Genomic DNA, 5,419 nt, shown 5'->3' with positions numbered 1-5,419 from the left:
TATTGCAATGATAAGCTAATCTATATAATGACATCTTTTGAGGACCTCACAGCACTCAAGCTATGGTTTAATCTTACAATGGTTTTATAGCCACAATTTAGTGCCCATGTTGTGAAGGAAGAATTTTAAGACTAGGTGATAGCTCCTCTTATCTAATGGCCAACCATTGATGCATAAATAAGCAAGTAAAGAGTAAAGATCAAATATAATCATATGTGGCATAGTGCGATGGATTAGAAGGCTTGCTTGTCCAGCTTTTAAAGCAGAAACTTGGTATATATTTATACTTGTGATCAACATGAGCAATCAAGCCGACCTATTGAAATCATTCAAGCCGACTCAAGCAAGTAGTCCAATTCTTTCATAGTGACAAGATTTGGTGAAATTTTGTTGAGGTCAATAATGTCACAAGATATGTGCTATTGGTATTTGGTGGTTTTTGTTATTGAAGCTCTAGGTTGAGGAATGTACATTGTTGGATTTGAAAAGGTTACAACAATGTTTTTTTCTCTTGCTTGTCATTTATGTTATAAATAATTATGCCTCTTCCTAATCTGCACATCACACCCTAGCTCATTAATAGAATGAAAATGTTGTTTGTCTTCAAACCAGCAAACCTTTATTTTCTCAAGCCCTAGCAATATGCAAGCTACAACAATTTTCTCATAAGCCTTTCCAATGATGATATCTTTAATGCAACTTAGCATACAAATTCCAAAAATGAAGTATCAAACCCTAGAAGTTGTCACTCATTCGAACGATCTTCTGCAATACAACCACTAGCACATTTATCTAACAAAATCATAATAACTTCAACACTGTCCATCTCTCAATTCTGATGTTAGTGCTTCTTCCATAATTCTATTTGACCAAAATCACTATATAGAACCATGTATCGAATTAAACCTTCTACAATTTGACTCCTTCTAGGAAACCTCCAAATAACTTGTCAGCCGCCCACGACTACTAATTATGTGACAAAAATACAAATTTAAAACCAAAAATAAAATATGCTTATAAAATAAAATTTAGCTCAATATCCTTATGTTATAACATACTCTATATAATATGCATCCATACACACATATTATGTGTCCAACAACAAATGTCTTCAACTCAAGCTAGTGGATGGTAGGCTACAAACAATGACAACATTCTGCAATGATGATAGTCTTTGTTAGACTCATGGTTGAGGATGTGGCCTTAGTGTAGGGCATTATATTTTTTCAAGTGCTCAAATAAAATGATCATTCTTGTTTAGTCAACCAGGTTTAGGAAATATTCATGCTTTAAATTCATTGTTATTTTTCAAATGGGTTCCAAAACTTGAATTCCACTCTTAGCCACATTTGAGCCTAACAACTTTGAAGAGGTTAGTCGTGATGAACATTGGGTAGAATCTATGAAAGAAGAATTGGATTAGATTGAAAATAATGATACTTGGGAACTAACCATGACCAAAGGACAAGAATTTCATTAGCACAAAGTGGGTTTTCAGAAATAAGTTGAATGAGGATAGACAGGTTACCAGGAACAAGGAATGATTGGTTTTCAAAGGATATATATAGATTGAAGGTATAGATTTTGAAGAAACATTTTCTCCTATCGCTAGAATGGAAGCTATCTGAATGTTCTTGGCCTATGCATGTTCAAGGAAGATAAAAGTATATTAGATGGACGTAAAATCAACTCTTCTAAATGGAGAATTGGAAGGAGAAGTAGTTAGAGAAAATTGAAGTTGCAGAGCAGTTATAGAGTCCTAATTGACATATCCCGCACAACTATGAGGAAGTTCATTGGCCTGGAATATATTTACAGCCACATGCCCATTCACATTGAGCATTTAGCCTTTTTTGGTACACCAGTCATAGAGGATTTTGTAGGGGTAGAGGGATACCTACCCTCCTGAATGAAGGGAGAAAGTGAAGTACAGGGGAGATACCACCCATTTAGATCAGTGAATTTGGACTATCGGCCATTGACTACATTAGCATGTTCATTAGAACTTTAGGTGGATATTTAGGGACTATCAAAGGTCACCACCAATAACACTGTCTATAATCCAATATGTCATGATTGGGGCACTTACATTTCCAACAAGAAAAATTAGCAATCCAATCACTTTCACAAGGCCCTGGGAAAGTTAAGGTATTATTCTTCACTTAATCAAAGGGCCAACTCAGATTTAGGGGAACCAACCAAAGGTCAGCCCATAAGTAAGAAGAAACGGGTAAGACTAGCTCAGAAGTTAAGAAGACCAAATTGGAAGGCAAGACCAACTCACACTAGGGGTCCCCTTATAGGATTGGATTAGGGAGAAGGTGGGTCTAGCAAAAAGGTGTGTTTGGTCAGCGTCTCTTTCGGTAGGTAAAGATATCTCAGGTTGGGGGGTGTATTTATCTATAGGTTGGGCAATCATATCTATTGAATCTATTGAGTGAAGGCTTTTGTGCTTCTAGTGGATTATTACTTCGGTAAGGGGTTATAACTTCGTTAGGGCGTTCGATTCGATTGGGTTACAACAGTTATCCATTTATCAACATCCTAGTGGGTCCTGATCTATGCTACGATGAGTGAAAGATTTAGGACCAGACATGGTGCATGTACTACCCATCCTTCTACTTTCCATCCCCATTGAATGCATTTGTTATAGCCATGATTTTGTTGGTCAGTAGATTGAGATCGAGGCATTGGCCTTGAACTAGTTCACCCAAAAGCAGTAACAGAGTCTTTGGTTTCAGATCCTCCAGCATAGAAGCGTAGGGAAGGGTAGGGCAGAGTCAGTGAATGTTGTTGATTTTGTTGACTCGATCGATTAAGTTGTTAATGAGGCAATCGATCCAGTAGATTTTGCCTGCACTTGTACCCCTAGGTCCTACCAATCGATGAACCGATCCACCGATGGCATAGGCATATGAAGTTCTGATTCTGAAGCCTTAAAAGAGCGATGGCAAGAGTACATGTAGTGATGGAGAATATAGTTTGATTAACATAAAATGTTTGAGATTTAATACTAGCATTAGTTTATTTCAGTTTCTAATTGTTTCAATTTGTTTTTCGTTATCTATTCTTATCCTGAGCTTTGCTCTCATAAAGCTAAATAAAATAATGATTAGGCTGATTGGTCCTTGAAAACTAATACAGAAATTTCATAAACTGCAAAAATTTCAAAGCTTAAAAACTTTAATTTACATGTAATACCGACCAATGTTAAAAAAATCATTTCGATTACTAGCCATTACATTTAGCTTTTACCCATACGCTGCTTACCATGTAAGAGGAATGTATTCCAAGGCCCACTGCTGCGACAGATTATTCGACCAATATATTGAAGTGGATAAAACCATTGGTTCAATAAAGTGCAGCGTATCTGTTAAGGCCCATTGGTGCTACAGATTATTCGGCCAATACATTGCAATGGATAATATTATTGGTCCAGTAAGGTGCGGCATATTGGAAGTACAACGTATCTAAAGTGTAGTTGCTTCCGAAATGAAAATAAGAGAATGGAATATAATAAAGCGCAGAATGTAAAGGTGACGACATTTGCAGACTGGTAGATGATGCATGCCCCTTGGTCTTTGGTTACGTAATACAGACATATAGTTCGTCTCTCAGATGTGGGAATTTTTAATTGCTTTAATTGTACACTTGACGAACCTGGCAGGATTGCTCGAATTCGGAAAAGAAGAATGGCATCTCTACTGTGCATCATACAGACTTGTCAAAATCGAAGCACGTGAAGCATCATCCGGACTCGTCCAAAGAAATCTAAATTATTTGCAAGATTCCATTCCGAGCAAAGAAACTTTTTAAATCATAATTCCAAAACATAAATTCGTTAATCTATATTAATCTCTCTGGTGCCACAGACTCTCTGAGTTTAATGCCGGGAGCGCCAAAAACAAATGGTAAGCGAGCGCCAGATCTTCGAAATTTCAGGGCCTTGCCACCTCACTAACATCGACTGGTAACAACATCAATAATCACACCACTGCGATGCTTGCCCCAAAATCATGTTCTCTATTTCATCAGCTTTTTAGAGTCGGTGGCAACTTTTTTAGTTTGACTGCTTTCGATCATTTCTTGTTCTGCAGGTCAGATCCGAATCACAGGCGATGCATAGCGGCCAGTCTAGTGAGGGCAGTGCAGATCCTAGAATTCGATCGGCAGGCGGGCAGGCTGGGGCAGGACGGAGAAGTGGTGGAGCTTCTTCAATTTCCAGCTCGTCGAGAAAGCCAACGAGGGCATGACCATCGTGGGTGCCGTGTTCAAGTGGAGCGGGCAGGTCCGTCGCCCCGACGTGCCCGAGATTGTGGTGGCTTTCAGAGGAACAAATAACCACACCCCCGAGTCCTTCCTCAGAGACATGAACCTCAATCTACACATCCTCAGAAACGGACTCCACAAGACAACTCGTTTCCAACAGGCTCTCAATCTCGTCCACAACTATGTGTGCGCCCACGGTGCCAAGAACGTGTGGATCGCCGGGCATTCCCTCGGTGCCGCCATCGGAATGTTGGTGGGAAGACACATGGTGGAGGACGGGCATTCCCTGGAGGCCCACCTTTTCAATCCGCCGTTCCCTTCGCTCTTTTCCGCTCTCCCTCAAAAAATAAAAGCCGATTTGAGCAAAATCTGCCAGTTCTTGTTGAATTACGCGGTCGCCAATGGCAAGAGGGGCATGGACGAACGCAGCCTGAGCGAGTCAGATAAAGCGTTTATCGCTCTGCACGGCTGGTTTCCCTGCCTCTATGTTAATCAAAATGACAAGATATCTTCAGGCTATGTTGAGTATTTCAATCAAACGCAGAGTATGCCGGTTTCGATTAAGCACATGCTTCTGTCCGCCATTGGCATTGATTCAAAGGTGGCGCATTTCATTCCGTCTGCGACGCTCACGGTTAATTCGGTCCCGGCGACGGATCTGAAAAACGCGCACTGGACTGATCCATGGTTGGTTCACAAGATTGCTCAATGGTGGGCTCCCGAACTCATAGCTGACTGTAAGCGGATTAGCCTTTTTCCCAGTGAATGTAGATAATGTTCGGCTTTCTAGTGGAATGAAATATCGCTGAACACCATCGGTATAGTTTTAGTATAGCATTAAAACGTCAGAAATTTACAGTCTTGTCCGTTTGCAGAAAATTAATCGGAATGTAAGACACTTGTATGTAATTATAATTCGACTTCTGTACTTAATAAGTAAATTGTAATATTGAAGTCAGGCTTCCTTTCCAAGTAGGTTCGCTTATTGTATTTATCTTTTTTGTTCTGCTTATTTTATTTTAAATAATAATGTTTGTGTATTAATGAGTATTATTAAAATTTAGTTGAATTAATTAATGTGGTTTATCTTTAAAATAAAAATGGAAAAAATAATCAATTTTAAAGAATAAATAGCAAGAATGATGCATCA

General features: G+C 39.1%; 1 pseudogene across 1 annotated transcript; it reads left to right on the top strand.

The window, feature by feature from the left end:
- Positions 1–3,855: 3,855 nt before the first annotated feature.
- On the top strand, positions 3,856–5,148 carry LOC149209209 (GDSL esterase/lipase At4g10955-like; annotated as a pseudogene). The gene is made up of 2 exons (XR_016252192.1): positions 3,856–3,970; positions 4,098–5,148. The product of XR_016252192.1 is annotated as a GDSL esterase/lipase At4g10955-like (transcript).
- The last annotated feature ends 271 nt before the right edge of the window (positions 5,149–5,419 follow it).

The sequence above is a fragment of the Pinus tabuliformis genome, chromosome 1_2 (genome assembly GCF_031772625.1).
Source record: "Pinus tabuliformis cultivar Carrire ecotype Pingquan chromosome 1_2, CPIR1, whole genome shotgun sequence".
NCBI classification, from domain to species: Eukaryota; Viridiplantae; Streptophyta; class Pinopsida; order Pinales; family Pinaceae; genus Pinus; species Pinus tabuliformis.
Note: the sequence above shows the minus strand (reverse complement) of the source record. Positions and strands in the feature narration are given on the sequence as shown.